This window comes from Sarcophilus harrisii, chromosome 4, assembly GCF_902635505.1.
Source record: "Sarcophilus harrisii chromosome 4, mSarHar1.11, whole genome shotgun sequence".
Taxonomy (NCBI): domain Eukaryota; kingdom Metazoa; phylum Chordata; class Mammalia; order Dasyuromorphia; family Dasyuridae; genus Sarcophilus; species Sarcophilus harrisii.
Genome location: NC_045429.1, coordinates 359,615,754 through 359,633,449, shown reverse-complemented (window position 1 = coordinate 359,633,449; position 17,696 = coordinate 359,615,754).

The window sequence follows — 17,696 nt, the reverse complement described above, 5'->3', positions numbered from 1 at the left end:
ATTGGGGGTTAAGTGACTTGCCCAGGGTCACATTTGAACTCAGGTCCTCCTGACTCCTATTCACCCAAGCCATCTAGCTACTCCACAAGCATTTATTAGGCTCCTGTTATCAGATATCATGCTAAATGTGGGAGAGACAAGGGGAAAAAAATGAAACAATTCTTGCTCTTAAGGAGTTTACATTGTATCAAGGAAGGCATTATTAAATAAGTATATGCAGATTAAATATTAAATAGATACAAGGTATTTAGGGAAGGAAAGAGGAAGGGCAGGCTCCAGCTGCTGAGGAGATCATTGAAGGCTTTGTGTAGAAAGGTCATTCAGTTAATCAACAAGGATTTATTAAGCTTTTATTTAGTATGTGCCAGGTTAGGAATAGCTAGTTGGGCCAGTGGATAGAGCACAGGACTTGGAATGAGGAAGAGTCTTCTCCAAGAGTTCAAATTTAGTTTCAGATACTTAACTAGATGTGTGACAAGTCATTTAATCCTGTTTGTCTTAGTTTCTTCACCTATAAAATGAGCTAGAGAAGGAAATGACAAATTATTCCAATATATTTACCAAGAAAACCCCAAATGGGGTCAGAAAGAGTTGCTAAAACAATTCCACAAGAAATGTACCAGGCACTCTGCTAACTTCTGGAGATATATAAAAAAAGTTGAAAACCTCTGTCCTGAAAGAAATCAAACTTTAAATGGGAGAGATCATGCGAACAAGGAAAAACAAAATACAGGGTATCCCAAAAACCTTTGGTAAACTTAAAATGGCACTAAAACTTTGGGGGAGGAGAACCTTTTATGTAAAGAGTAAATGGAAGGTAATCTCAAAAGGAAGACACTGGAACAGACGCTGGAATATATGGAAAGGGAGACTTGAGCTGAATCTTGAAGGAAGCTCAGGAATCCAGTATGTGGAAGTGAGGAGGGAAAGCATTCCAGGCATAGGAATTTCCAAGGAATTCTGTGTCTGCAAAAAGGCATAGAAATGTAACAGTAAAAAAAAAAAAAAAAAAAAAAAAAAAAAGTGTCACCAGATCATAGAGTGCTTCAAGGAAATTGTGAAGTATGAGAACACTAGATAGAAAAGGGCAAGGTTGTGAAAGTCTTTAAATGTGAAACAGAGGGTTTTCTATTTGATAATAGGGAACTTCTTAAAGGCAAGGGTGGTCCGGCTTGTACTTTAGGAAAATCACTTTGACAGCTGAGTGAAAGATGGATTGCAGCGGAATGAGTATTGAGGTATGGAGATCAACCAGAAAGTTATTGCAATAGTCTAGGCGTGAGATGATGAGATCCTTCAAGAGTGTACTACCATCCTCCTATTTACCCAAACTCCCAAACTGAAGTTATCTTCAGGGTCTCTCTGAAATTGACTCTTTATTGATTATACCAAAGCCTACATATGCAATCTGTCACCAAGGTTTGTCACTTTTATCTTTATAATATCTCTCCTATTACATATATATATATATATACATACATATATATATGTATGTATATATATATATATATGTAATAGGAGAGATATTATAAAGATAAAAGTGACAAACCTTGGTGACAGATTGCATATGTAGGCTTTGGTATAATCAATAAAGAGTCAATTTCAGAGAGACCCTGAAGATAACTTCAGTTTGGGAGTTTGGGTAAATAGGAGGATGGTAGTACACTCTTGAAATATATTTTGAAGGAAATAGAAATAAGGAGGGAATGGATTCCAAGTATTGGGGACAGACAGTTCAAAAGTGTGGAAATGAGAGATGGAATGCCAGTGCTTGAAGAAGGGTGAGTTTAAAGGAAAAGAAAACAAATTCTGTTTTGGATATGTTAAGTCTGAAATGAATATGGAACATCTAGGTCAAAATAAACAATAAGCAATTGTCATTGAGGAGCTCAGGAGAGATCAAGGCTAAATCCATAGATCTGAGAGTCATTTGCATAAAGATCATTATGGTACACAATTTGAGCTTTGCAGTCTTCAAAAGAGCCAGTAGAGAGAGTGAAGGGAAGAGGAGTCAGGACAAGCAAGGGTTACACCCAAGGAATGAATTATATAAATGATGATCCAGTCTATATTTCTCCAGGCAGTGCAATGTAAGGGAAAGAGTGCTGAATTTGGAGTCAGAAGATACCTGGAGTCAAATACTACTCCCTTCCCTTTTTATATTCATTGTCTTATTGAATAACCTTGCCAAGAGAGAAATTGAGATTAATCTGGAGTGATTTATTTTAATGATGGTTTATGCTTTCATGATGGTTCCTTCTTTGAGGAATCTGAATTAAACTCACCAGTCTTTCATTTGAAGTATTTACCTTCCTCTTTTAAAAAAAAAATCAGGAAACTGTTGGCTCTTGGCCGTATTTCTTCAAAAATCACCAGATCACAGATTTAGAGCTAAAGAGGACTTTAGAAGCCATTGTGTCTAATGCTTTTATTTTACAGATGAGGAAACTGAGTCACAGAGCTATGTATCTGCCAAGAATCACACAATTAGTAAATAACTCAGGTGGGATTCAAGTTCAGTTCTTCCTGACTCTACTTCATTCCACTGTCTCTCAAATAATCTTTAGGAAATGATGACTACAAGTTCTTCCAATACTTAGTGTGATTAATCTGTGCTTGTTGACTTGAAGTCATGGTAAAAATGTATTTTCTTTAGAGTTCAAATATCATAAGCTTTTATTACTACTAGAAAAACCACAACTTTGACCATATGTACCTTTGTCACAAGATGACGCCTCTGCTTTTTTAGTATGCCATCCAGATTTGCCATAGCTTTCCTTCCAAGGAGCAAGTATCTTTTAATTTCATGACTGCAGTCATCATCTGCAGTGATCTTTGAGCTCAAAAATATAAAATCTGGCACTACTTCCATTTCTTCTTCCTTTTGCTGAGAAGTGATGGACCATTTACCAACATCTTTATTTTATTTTTTTTGTTTTTTTTTTTTTATGTTAAGCTTCAGATCAGTTTTTATATTCTCCTCTTTCATTCTCCTCAAGAGGCTTCTTGTTCACTTTCTGTTGTCAAAATGTTATCATTCACATACCTGAGATTGTTGATGCTCCTTCTGGTAAGCTTAATTCTGGCTTTTGATTCATACAGTCTGGCATTTTGTATTATGTATTCCACTTATAAGTTAAATAAATAAGGTGATAATATAGAGCCTTGTTGTACTCCTTTCTCAATGTTAAAATAATCTATTGTTCCATGTTTGGTTCTATTGCTTTCTGATCCACATCCAGGTTCCTCAAGAGACAATCTGGTACTCCCATTTCTCTTTGAGGACTTATTACATTTTGTTGTAATCCAGACAGTCAAAGGCTTTAAATGTAATCCATGTAGCAGAAGTAAATAAGTTTTCTGGAACTCTCTTGTTTTCTCCGTGCTCCAGTGAATGTTGACAATTTGGTCTACAGTTCCTATACCTCATTGAAATCCAACCTGCACTTCTGGTAATTCTAGGTTCACATATTGCTGAAGCTTGCCTTGTAGAATCTTAAGCATAACCTTGCTGCCTTGTGAAATAAACCCAATTGTTCAGTAATTAGAAAATTCCTTGGTCTGGGACCATAGCACTGGGTGCTAGCACTGGGACATAAACTGATCTTTTCCAACCCTGTGGTCACTATTGAGCTTTTGAAATTTGTTAGCATACTGAGTGCAGCATTTTCCCAGCATGGTCTTTTTGGATTTTAACTAGCTCAACTGGAATTCCATTACCTTCATTAGCCTTATTATTAGCAATGCTTCCTACGACCCATTTGACTTCATTCTCCAGGAATGAACCTGGATCAGTAATCATGCCATTCTGATTGGTCCACCATTGCCATTCAGTAATATTAAGATCTTTTTAGTCCCACTGTATATTCTTGCCAATATTCTTAATTTCTTCTCCTACTGTTTTAAGTCCCTACCATTTTTGTCTTTTATCATGTTCTTTTTTGCATGAAACATTTTCTTGATATCTCTAATTTTCTTGAAGAAATCTCTTATCTCTCCCATTGTATTGTTTTCTTCTATTTCTTTGCCTTGCTCATTTAAGAAAACTTTCCTCTCCTTGCTGTTCTTTGGAATTCTGCATTCAATTAAGTATACCTTTCCCTTGCTCCTTTAATTTTCATTTTCCTTATCAAACTGTGCATACCCTTTGATCCAGCAGTGTTACTACTGGGATTATATCCCAAAGAGATTATAAAGAAGGGAAAGGGACCTGTATGTGCACGAATGTTTGTGGCAGCCCTTTTTGTAGTGGCTAGAAACTGGAAACTGAATGGATGTCCATCAGTTGGAGAATGGCTGAATAAATTGTGGTATATGAAAATTATGGAATATTACTGTTCTGTAAGAAATGACCAACAGGATGATTTCAGAAAGGCCTGGAGAGACTTACACGAACTGATGCTGAGTGAAATGAGCAGGACCAGGAGATCATTATATACTTCAACAACAATACTAGATGATGACCAGTTCTGATGGATCAGGCCATCCTCAGCAACGAGATCAACCAAATCATTTCTAATGGAGCAGTAATGAACTGAACTAGCTATGCCCAGAAAAATAACTCTGGGAGATGACTAAAAACCATTACATTAAATTCCCAATCCTTATATTTATGCACACATGCATTTTTGATTTCCTTCACAAGCTAATTGTACAATAATTCAGAGTCTGATTCTTTTTGTACAGCAAAATAATGTTTTGGTCATGTATACTTATTGTGTATCTAAGTTATATTTTAATATATTTAACATCTACTGGTCATCCTGCCATCTAGGGGAGGGGGTGGGGGGGATAAGAGTTGAAAAATTGGAACAAGAGGTTTGGCAATTGTTAATGCTGTAAAGTTACCCATGTATATATCCTGTAAATAAAAGGCTATTAAATAAAAAAAAAAATTTCATTTTCCTTCTTTTCTCAGCTATTTGTAAAGTCTCATCAGGTAATTATTTTGTTTTCTTGCTCATCCTTTTCTTTAAAATACCCTTTTGTTTCTGCCTCCTAGACAATATTGTGAACCTCCTGTTTATAGCTTTAAAGCACTCTACCAGATCTAATCTTTTAAATCTATTCATCACTTACACTTTAAATTCATAAGGGATGTTATTCTTAGATTATATTTATATAGTCTGATGGTTTTTCCTACTTTATTTAATTTAAGTCTGAATTGTACAATGAGAAGTTCATGATCTGAACCATAATCTGCTCCGGGTCTTATTTTAACTGATCATAAAGCTTTTCCACCTTTGGCTGAAAAGTATATAATCAATCTGATTTCAATATTGATCATCTGGTGATCATCTGTCCATGTATAGATTTGTCTTTGAGCTATTAAAAAAGAGTGTTTGATATGAGCAGAAAGTCATCTTGACAAAACTCTACTTGTCTCTGATCTAGTTTATTTTGTACTCCAAGGCCTGTTATTCCAATTATCTTTTGATTTCCTATTTTAAATATTCCTGGAATATCTTTTTTAATGTTATTTTTAAAAGATGTAAGTCTTCATAGAATTAAGCAACTTTGGCTCTTCAGCTTCAGTAATTAGAACATAAACTTGTATTATTGTTGAATAGTTCACTTGGATTTGAACAGGTTCCATTTTGACAGTTTTGAGATTATACCCCTGTACTACTTTTCTCATCCTTTTATTGACCATAAAGTCTACTCCATTTCTTCTAAAGGATTCTTGTCCACTATAGTATATGTAATGATCACTTGAATTAAATTCACCCATCTCCATCCATTTAAGTTCACTAATACCCAAGATGTCAATGTTTGATCACATCTGGCTAACTTTGGTTCATAGATCTGATATTCCAGGTTCTTATGTAATATAGATCTTTGCAGTATCAGAATTTCCTTTCATAAACCAGGCACATCCACAGTTGAGCTTCCTTTAAGCTTTGGCACAGTTGTTCCATTCTTTCTGGAGCTACTTGTAGTTGTCCTCTGCTCTTCTCCAGTAACATGTTGGATACCTTCCAACTTAAAGAGCTCATCGTCCAATGTCACATCTTTTATCATTTTAATACTATCCATGGAGTTTTCTTGGCAAAGATACTGGAGTATTTTGCTATTTCCTTTTCCAGTGAGTCACCCTTTATCTGAATTCTCCACTATGACCTATCCATCTTGAGTAACTCTGCACGTAGCTCATAGTTTCATTAAGCTGTGTAAGCCCCTCTACCATGACAAGGCAGTGATTTAGGAAGGGCTGTTTTTCCTTCTGGTTTTTCAAATACTTTCACACAATATAATTGTAGACCCCCATGAGAACCTCTTGAGTTAAGTTGGGCCATTATGTCAATTTTACAGATGAAAAAATGGAAACTCCGTGAAGATAAATAATTGAATCATTATAATTCAGCAAAGATAAGTAATTAAATTAGTACAATAGTCAGCTAAGTGATCTAACTGAACCTAGTTTCTTTCTCTAATCCTCTAATATTCCACATCCTCCAAAAATAATCCTCCCAGAACATAGATCTAACCATGTTCTTCTTCTCAAAAACCTCAGAGTCTCCCTATTAGTTCTAGAATAAAATCACTATCTCCTCAGCCTGGCTTTTAAGCCCCTCCACAATCTGGTTCCTAACTACCTTCCTGGACTTATTTTACTTTTTTGCCTTCATGTTCTTTATATTCCAACCAACCTGGACTATCAGCTGTTCCACACACTCACTACTCTTTTTACATTCACACAAGCTCTTTCCTTTGCTTACAATGCACTAACCTCCTCACTTCTCAGAATTGTTATTATCCCTCCATTACAATGGTCATCTTTTCTCTATCTCCTGTTTTTCCTAAAGTTTTCTTCCCCCTAACACTACCCTGTTGTTGTTTTTAATCTGTGTATTTGTTGTACTTCTCCAAAAGAATATAAATTGCTTGAAAACAGGGGCTTTGTAAACCTACATTGTACCATAGTGATTACTTTCTAAGCATTGGTTGATGTGAATTGCCCAAGATTACAAAGGTCAAGGTTACATGGTGGAGCTAGAAAGAGCTGGAGTCCAAATCTTCTGGTGCTTAATTAGGGTTTCTAAAGGCTGATCCTTACTGTTTCCTCTAGGTTATCTTTAGCATTTAATGTTGTACACTGGTATCCTATCCCTACATCAGAACAAAGTCCATAATCTTGGGTGCAAGGTTTCTAACTAGGAACTCATCTCAATTCCCATCCTTTCTTGGTTTTGCTTCCTTCCCTCACCCACCTACCTCTGCCAGTTTTCAGAAAGTAAAACAGCTTATTTAGAAATTATATATCATAGAATAGTTATCGTAGAATGTTTGCGCAGAATACAACCTCAGAAATCAGATAAATTGTGAGAGCTGAAGTTTTAATGATACTTCCTCCTCAATGTGGGGCAGCTAGATGAACAGTGAATAGAGCCCCAAGTCTGGAGTCAGGAAGACCTGAGTTCAAATTTGTCCTTAGACACATACTAGCTATGTAATCCTGGGCAAGTCACTTAACCCTGTTTGCCTCAGTTTCCTCATCTGTAAAATGAGCTAGAGAAGAAAATGGCAAATCACTCCTCTATTTTTTCCAAGAAAATCCCCAAATGAGGTCATGAGAAGGCAGACATGACTGAAACAATTGAAGGACAACTCTTCAAGTTACCTGTCCTGGGAAGCTTCATTCCAGAGAAGTCTTACTTGACAGAAGGAGTCACAGAGAAAAGAGACTGGGTTCAAGATGTTTTCAGTTCTCCACAGGAACTGGTAACTCTTGCCTTCAAATTCTACCCTGCCCCAAAGTGAGTCAAATGCATGTGTGTCTGTTCATGTGTTTGGGGGTACAATATGGGGAAGGAAATCCTTTCCTTAACTGGTTCCAAAACTCTATTTTGTTTCATCTTTACATCTGCTCGTGACTTTTTTTCAGGGCCCAGATGTTAGTCAGTTAGTGAATAAATATCAGCTGTATAACCTTTCCTTTTCTCAGTCCTCATCTTTTAACCTCTCTTCAGTCTTTAATGTGGACCACAACCTCCTTCAGGATACTCTCCTCCCTCAGTTTTCACAATAATAATGTTCTCTCCGGGGGGAATGCAAACTCTTTGGGAACAGGGCTACATTAATAAACAGTCATTGAATTGAATGTCCACACAGTACAATATGACGATTGAGGTTAGCAACCTTTCAGCTGGATCTATCTTTGAACAGTCAAATTGAAACATTCAATTCAATAAGCCTTTAAGTTAAAGTACTCTCTGGGACCTTATGATTTACAAAGGTCCACAAAACTTTTCCCAAAGTCATGGTTCAAAATACCGTTCCCTTCTGCTCTTCCTTCCCTAATACCTGAGAAGAATCCCCAAATTTGTATAATCGATCTGGGTCATAGAAATCAGAAAACATCTAGAAAAAAGCATAAAAATCATCTAATTTTTTAAACTTTTGAGAAGTAGAGGCAGTGTTCAAATCAAATAAACATAGCAAAATACAGAAATAGATCTGAAATCTGGTACCCTGGTTTCCAATCAAGGGCTACCACATCATCCTATCTTCCATTCATATTTCTACTCTTTTGTCATTTTTATGATCTATTTCTGTTTCTGCCCTGTCCCTCTGATTTGACTATATATCCCTAAAGGGCAGGAACTTTTCTCTAAGTCTCCTTGTGTGAGATGAGTATCCCTCAAGGTTGGTGATAGGTGTAGCTTATTATTATTGCCTTTAAATTTCACTTGGCTGTCTGTAAAATGCTTAATTCTTGGCTTTTTTCCTACCTACTTGTCCCTTTCTGCATATATCTGTCCCATTGTCTTTGTTCTTTCAATTTAAAAGTTCCCTACAGAAGAGAGCACTTAAGAAGGGCCCAACAGTTGTCTACAACTATTTGAAGTTGACAAGTGGAAGAATCACTAAACTTGTTCTATTTGGTTCCAAAGAGAAGAATTAAGAATAATCATGGAAGCTGCAAAGAGGCAGCTTTAGGCTCAGTATAAGGAAAATTTAGACAATCTTTAAAGTTATCTAGCTAAGTGTTACAATGAATAGAGTGTTGGTCCTAAAGTCAGGAAGAGCATCTTCCTGAGTTCAAATCCAGCTTCAGCCACTTACTAGCTGTGTGAACCTGAGCAAATCACTTAATCCATTTGCCTCAGCTTCCTTATCTGTAAAATGATCTGAAAGAGGAAAAGTATTTTTGCCAAGAAAACCTCAAATGGGGTCACAAAGAATTAGCCCTGAAACGAATCAATAATTTAACAAAAAAACTGAAGTAGCCTGCTTTGGGGTTAGAGGGAACCAGTTAAATCAACCAAAATGGTATAATATTTGTAAAGCACTTAATTAGTGTCTGGCAAACAGTAGGTACTATATAAATGCTTATTCTATTTCATTTTTATTCCATTCAAATTAGGACAAGATGATTCTGGGCATCCTCCATGACTTGGATCAGCAGGCTGGGGATAGAGTATGGACATTCTCTCTGGATCAGACACAATTGTTTTGGCCCTGAAGTTAATGAAGGTGAATCCTGGAAAAGGAGCATGGCAGTGATAAGACTCTTAGGGATATCACCCTGAAGCTGGAAGAGGTGGGGGAAGGGAGAAGTCACTGAGAATGTCAGAGCCAGATTGAGGGCTCAGTGTCCTCTCCTCCCATCTCCATGATCTAGTGGGAGGTGGTCGTATGAAATAGCTTGGGTCCCACCGGACACCCCATCATCATGCTGGCACCTTTGAGACAAAGCCTTTTACCCCAATCTATTTACCACTCTGACAAAAAACTTGATCAGAAATTTTTTTTTTTCCACTGTACCAGCTGTTGAAATGAGTTGAATAAGGAGATAACATCAACACTTCTCTAGAGTCCTCCCCTGGGCCAAGCTGCTTAAAGTACTTTGAGATTCTAAAACAATAGGATTATGTGAAATTGTAACCAGTCCTGTCAAATTAGTGTCTGGGATTTGAGCAGACCCTTGGGCCAGACCTGCCTGCCTGTCTTGTGCTGATTGTTTCTGGATGGGGTGGAGTAGGGTGCAGGGGACGTGTAGCAACAGGATGAGCAGCTGTGTGAGGATTTCTTGGCCACCATCTGGGATAGGAGAGGGGGGAGAAGCAGGGCCCACCCCCAGTTTGGTTGGACTGCCTTTTCTCCCCAACTCTGGGCTGCCAAAAATCAAGAGGCTTTTTTAGGCTTGAAATTGGATCCAATTCCAGTTCTGATATCAGAGGATTCTCAGCCATCTGGCTCTGCCCACCCCATGTCCCCAGATCCTCAGGCTTAGTTTTATATAATGAGAAGGAACAAGTCATTGGACTCTGGGAGGGGAAGGGAGGAAGGGCACTAAGACTAAGTGGGGGACACTGGGTAGGGGAAAAGAGGACTTAAGGGTAGTTGAAAAGGAATAAGGTAAAGGGATGGGGGGAGGGGGAGGGTTGGATACGTTGTGATATGGTTTTAGGTTCTGTGATTCAATCTTTTGATAATCTTACCTACCAGGGCTGCTCAATTTGTCTATGGAGACAGAGACAGAGTTCTTGCCTGCTTCCTATATTAGGGAAACAGAGAGAATGAAGAGGTGCACTATTGGACAGGAGAAGCAGAAGCAAAGGCACACCTAACAGTCCACCAAATACCAGCTCCAAGACCCTCTCTCTCCTGCAGGAAGGACCGCAAGTTTCTTGTGGCTCATTCATTTTGAGTCACAACCGACTCTCTGTGACCCCATTTGTAGTTTTCTTGGCAAAGATACAGAAGTGGTTTGCCATTTCCTTCTCCAGATCATTTTACAGATGAGGAAACTGAGGCAAGCAGGGTGAAATGACTTGCCCAGAATCACACAGCTACAAAGTGTCTAGGACCAGATTTGAATTCAGTAAGATGAGTCTTCCTGATTAGAGATCCATCTCTCTATCCACTTCACCATCTAGGTTCTTAGACTCTCAAACCTGAAAGAAACTTTTGAGACCATCTAGTCTAACATGAAGAATAAGAATCCCTATCTACAAACTCTTCAAGAAAAGAGACAGTTTTTTCCTGTCTCTATCTTGAATCCATAGCTGTGTGTTTGCTAAGTGCTTAATAAATGCTTATTGACTTCCAAAGACATCCCATGTTTCTTTTGGACAGCTTTAATTTTCAGGGATTTTTCCCCTTGAATTAACCTGAAATTTGCCTCTGCAACTTGCAACTATTGCTTCTATTTCTGCCCTCTGGGGTCAAACAGCATGTCTCTTCCACATGACAACCCTGCAAGTACTTATCTCAACAATTCTAAGTCTTCAGGCTAACCAGCCCCAGTTCCTTCCACCATCTCCATGTGGTGTTGCCTAAAGGCTTTTCACTATCCTAGTTGCTCTCAGTTCTTATCAATATTCTTCTGAAAAGGAAAACCCCCAAAGTGAACAAAATATTCCAGACAGGATCTTACCAGGGGATAGACAGGTATGGTACAAATAAAGTAGAAACGGATTCTTCTTTTGCTCCTGGGAGAAAGGCAGCTATGTGGAACACCTACCTGGACTCCCAATCAAATTTGAACTCTTAATTTGGATTCTCTCCCTCCTCTGACCCTCATATTCAGAATTCTCTGCTAATTACCTGTCTCCTCCTTCAAAAAGCTTCTTCCTTTCCCCCCACTCTCCCCACCATCACCTAGTGGGCAGTAGTTGTATAAGATTATTTAGGAATCACCTTAGAGCCCATCTGAGGAATTTAGGGTAGAAATGAACAAAGTTCCCATAATGATGCAGGTTTAGGATGCGAGTGGGCTAGATGATGGGGAGGAGGGAGATGATTAGAGGAAGCACAGTATAATGATAATGCTACATATGGTATGAAGGTTTGCTAAGCACTTTATATACATTATTATATACATATATATATATCATTATTTGCCTGTGGGATAGTTGATAAAAGTATCAGTATTTAACTTTTTAAGGGAAAAACTCAGTTTGAGAGGTTGGGATTCACACAACTAATAAATGATAGAAGAAGATTTGAACTCCGGTCCAACATTTTTTATTATATCTCTGTCTGGCATTGGAGCTAGAAAGGAGCAGGGTTCACATCCAATCTGCTGCTCATTCACCTGAGTATAACATTCACTCTCGGCTTCTTGTTCTTTACAGGAAAAATGAGAGGGTTGAAAGTAGATAGATAACCTCTAAATTCCCTTCTAGCTAGATAATTGAGACAATTGTAGGGTGGGGGTTGTAACCCCTTTGTGGGAGCACAAAGGGTTTTGAGCTCTTTGGTATGAGTTTGAGTCCTGTTGTCCTAGAAATAAGGGGGCTTGCACCCCTATTTTTTATCCTATCAAGATAATTCTTTTGTCAGACACTTCTCTAACTCCCCACTGTAGTGTGGGATTCAAGGTGTGGGAAGGGGATGGAGTTTACTCAGTAGTTGAATGACGACACCCTTTCTTGGGGCTCTGTAATCTGGAATGTGACTCTCTTCTTTCCCTTTCTCTTCAGCTACTCTTTCTTCTTAGCAAAAACTTCCTTTCCCATAATACCTAAAGAAAAATCTGTTAAATGGGTACATATGGCCTATTAGGATTGAGAGGGAAGAGCACAGTAAGTCAGTAAGCATTTCTTAAGCACCTTGAGGTAGTTAATGTATAAAGAACCTGTCTGGAGTCAGAAAGACCTAGTTCAAATCCAGCATCAGAGAATTACTAGTTGTGTATCCTGGATAAGTCATTTCACTTCACTTCAATTCTGTTTGTCTCAATTTTTTTCTCCTATAAATTGGAGATAATAACAACATCTACCTCCCAGAATTTTAGTGAGGATGAAATGAGATAATATTTGTAAAGCCTGTGGCACATAGGGGATACTATATAAATGCTCGTTCCTTTCCCCTCCCCTATCAGGCACTGTGCTAAGCACTGGCAATGCAAAAAAAAAAGGAAAAGACAGTCTCTGTCCTCAAGAAGCTTGCAGTCTAATAAGGTAAACAACAAGTAAATACACACAAATAAGCTACAAACAGGATAAATCATTAAAAGAGGATAGGGAATAACATAAAGAGAGGGCAAAATAATTGATCTAAAATTGGGCTGGATGCAAAAATGGACTGAAGGGAGGAACAGAAAACTTTATTAACTTAACCAGATCTAACAGGAATAATTGGGTTAGTCCAAAAGTCTATAAATTAGGGAAGAAAAGGGATGTACAATTGGGCAGAGATAGAAGCCATGGGCATCTTCCCACAAGTCAGAGAGGTGCCCAGATAAGACCCCCACCTGACTGGGACTGAGAAGTGGGGGCAGGGTTTCTCCTTTTAGCATTGAGATCTTAGGAGGGTAGAGAGTCATTCCCCTTCCAGTCTCCTGGGCTCCAAGGGGAAGGAGAAGGATAGTCCAGAAGTCATCAGGGATGGGAGCAAACAATGGAAAGAACAATTAAACTGCCATAAGAAGTGGGCAAACAATGAAGCAGAGATTGTCTCCAAAAAATGGGAGACTAACCAAATGAGATAACCTTTGTGTATCAGTAAGCATCTATTTGTCTTTCAGTCTTTTCCTATAGCTCTCTATCTCCTTCACTTTGCCTGACCTTCTCTCTCTTGTCTCAGTAAAAGAAGGAAACATTCTACTAAGTGTATGATCGATGGAGAGACCATAGGGAAGGAGCAAGAACCCAATGGCAGGATATTTCCAAATGGAAATGGAGGATTGCAGTAGAGCTGAACTAGCTATTTCCAGTCTAGGTTACCCATACCAGTATGGGAGTGAATTACTAGCTAGATGATGTTTCTATCCATCCCACTCTCAGTATGTCCTGTACAGATGTTCTTGTATGTGCTTTTATCTCCCTAGAGAGAAGGGAGAGGGATGGGGAAGGGAGGGAGGAAGGAATGAATCCGTCTCTCCAGTATGCAATCCTACACCGAGGGCAAGCATGGAAGTGGGAAAGGGAAGAGAGAAAAACAGGAGAAAAGAGAGAAAAGGCAAGAAAAGAAGGGGATAAGAAACTACAGAAAGGAACGAGTAGGAGAAAGGGAGGAAAGTGAAGGGAGAAGAGGAAAGTAAGATTCATATCTTCCTTATCTCACTACTGTCTTATTCCCTCCAGATACTTACAGCTACCTCATTCCTTCTCCCTGCCTTTCAAAAACAAAACAAAGAAAGAAAAAAGTCTCATTGGACCCTTTTGTAGTTACATGACAGTCATTTCTGGAAATGTCTCCTTCTCCGCACCTGACATGAAATTGAACCCTCCCTTATAAAAAAGAAAAATAGATAAAAAACATTTGGCAGAAGGATGGAATAAGACCCAGTATATAACATTCTGCTCTCAAAGTCCCCTGCCCCTTTTATTTTTCCAAGCCTTTAAGACACCATGGAATCATAGGATTTAGATCAGGAAATAAGTTTTAGAGGTCATCTAATCTGATATCTATGCTTTATCAGCAAGAAAACTGAGGCCCAGAGAGGTAAGATTCTAGTATTTTAGAATTTCAGAAATGAAAGGTACCTCGGAGGTCATTTAGGACAACTTATACCTAAATAAAGAATGCCCTTTACAACATTTCCAAGAAATAGCCATCTATCCCTCACTTGAAGACCTTTATGATGGAAATTGTCTGCCATCTGAGACAGGCTATTTAACTTTTGGATAATCCTAATTATTTCCAAGTGTTTCCTTTCATCAAACCTAAATGTGTTTCTCTATAACTTCTGTCTACTTTCTTCCTTTTGCCTGATGGAATCAAGCCAAATGAATTTAATCTCTTTTCCAGATATAGCCCTACAAAATACTTGAAGATAATTACCATACCAAATACTCCTCTTTCCCAAGTCTTCTCTAGCCTAAACAACTCCACTTCTTTCAAAAAGTCATCTTAATTAAATGGTCAAAACATATGAATAGGCAATTTTCAAAGGAAGAAATCCAAGTATCAATAATCATATTTTTAAAAGTCTCAGAAGTACTAATTACCAATGAAATGCAAATTAAAACAACTCTGAGGTACTCACCCCCATCAGGTTGGCTAAGGTGATAACAAAGAAAATGGCAATTGCTAGAGGGGGAAAACATGCACATTAATGTATTATTAGTAGAGATATAAACTGGTCCAGCCATTCTGCAAAGTGTTTTGGAACTATGCCCCAAAAGCTATTAAACTGTGCATGTACTCGACCCAGCAGTACTGTTAGTGGCTTTATATCCTCAAAGAAATCAGAGGAAGAAAAGAGCTCATGCCTACAAAAATGTTTTATAGTTGCTTCTTTTGTGGTGGCAAAGAATTAAAACTTGAGGGTTGTCCATTGGGGGCAATGGCTGAACAAGCTATTTTATAAGAATGTGATAGAATACTATTGTACTATTGAAAATGATTAAGGGGATGGTTTCTGAAAAGCCCAGGAGGATTTGGATGAACTGAAGCAAAGTGAAACAAGTAAAACTAGAACAATTTGTAATATAACAGTATTGTAAAGTCAAACAACTTTGAGACACAATGACCAGCCACAAATCCAAAGGACTTAAGATGAGCTGTCTCCAATTAAGAAATGACAGTCTCAGAATACAAACTGAGGCCTTTTTTGGGGGTAGGAGGGACACAATTAATTCAGGAATTTATTTTTCTTGACTATACATATTTGCAATGAGTTTGGGTTTTCTTTCTTTCCCAATGAGGGAAAGGGAGAGGTAGGAAGGAAAGAATTCAGAAATCAAAAGAAAATAAAATTGAATTTTTTAAATGGTCATCTTATTGGGTGGTCTTTAGTGTCTTCCCTATCCCAATCATTCTCCTCTGGATGCTCCTATTGTATGTCCTTCATTTTCATTTTTTTTAATTAAAGCTTTTTATTTTCAAAATATATGCATGGATGATTTTTCAATATTGATACTTGCAAAACCTTTCCAAATTTTTCTTTCCTTCCCCCACTCCCCTTCCCCTAGATGACAAGTAAACCACTATATGTTAAACATGTTAAAATATATATTTAATCCAATACATGTGTACATATTTATACCATTATCTTGCTGCACAAGAAAAATCAGATCAAAAAGGGAAAAACTTTTTCACTACAAGAAGGGCTGTCACACCTCTTTGTAGTGGCTAGAAACTGGAAATTGAGTGGGTGCCCATCAATTGGAGAATGGCTGAATAAATTGTGGTATATGAAAATTATGGAATATTATTGTTCTGTAAGAAATGATCAGCAGGAAGATTTCAGAAAGGCCTGGAGAGACTTACATGAACTGATGTTGAGTGAAATGAGCAGAATCAGGAAATCATTATATAACTCAAAAACAGTACTATATGATGACCAGTTCTGATGGACATGGCTCTCTTCAACAATAAGATGAACCAAATCAGTTCCATTTGTTCAATAATGAACAGAATCAACCACACCCAGCGAAAGAACTCTGGGAAATGAGTGTGAACCACTACATAGCATTTCCAATCCCTCTATTTTTGTCCGCCTGCATTTTTTATTTTCTTCACAGGTTAATTGTACACTATTTCAAAGTCTGATTCTTCTTGTGCAGCAAAATAACTGTATGGATATGTATACATATATTGTATTTAACATATACTTTAGCATATTGAGCATGTATTGGTCTACCTGCCATCTGTGGGAGGGGGTGGGGGGAAAGAGGGGAAAAATTGGAACAAAAGGTTTTGCATTTGTCAATGCTGAAAAATTACCCATGCATATATCTTGTAAATAAATAGTATAATAAAATAAAAAATAAAAAAAGAATTGCTGCCACAAACATTTTTGCACATGGGGGTCCCTTTCCCTCCCTTCAGATCTATCTCTTTGGGATATAATCCCAGTAGAAACATTGCTGGGTCAAAGGGTATGCTCAGTTGGGATAACTTTTGGAGCATAGTTCCACAGGGCTCTGCAGAATGGTTGGATCCGTTCACAGTTCCACCTCCAATGGCTCAGGGTCCCAGTTGTCCCGCATCCCCTCCCACACTCGTCATTCTCTTTTCCTGTCACCTTAGCCAATCTCCGAGGTGTGCGGTGGCATCTCAGAGTTGTCTTGATTTGCCTCGATTTGGAGCACCTTCTCATAGGACGACCAATCGTTTCATTTTCTCCATCTGAAAAGTGTCTCTTTGTAACCTTTGGTATATACTTCATTTTCAAAGAGGTTCAATGACATCACGGGTGAAATCTTGACTCGTGCTTGAAATGGATTTAAGGGAGGCAGAACTGCACAAAGTCATTTGCCCCAGATCCAAACCCAGTACTCCAAATGTTGTCTGACCAATAGAGGAAGTTGTTGGAAGGTACCTTGAAGATCTCCAATTCAATTGCTTCATATAGATGAAGAAACAAATACAGCTCAGGGAGGGGAAATGATTTGGGTCTCACATGTCTTCAGATTCCAAATCCTACGCTATTTTCACTGTCCACTTAATTTCCTTCTCCGCAATCTTTCTACCTTCTTTGGTGTATTAAGATTTATTTTTTTTTATTTTTTTTTTAATAGCCTTTTATTTACAGGATATATGCATGGGTAACTTTACAGCATTAACAATTGCCAAACCTCTTGTTCCAATTTTTCACCTCTAACCCCCCCACCCCCTCCCCTAGATGACAGGATGACCAGTAGATGTTAAATATATTAAAATATAAATTAGATGGTGTATTAAGATTTCAGGTAAATTATTTCACTTCTCTGGGTCTCATTTTCTTTGACATGATACAGAGCTAACTGCTCTGCCCCCACTTGTGTTGTCATTTGTACTTACATCCCCCGTGTAAG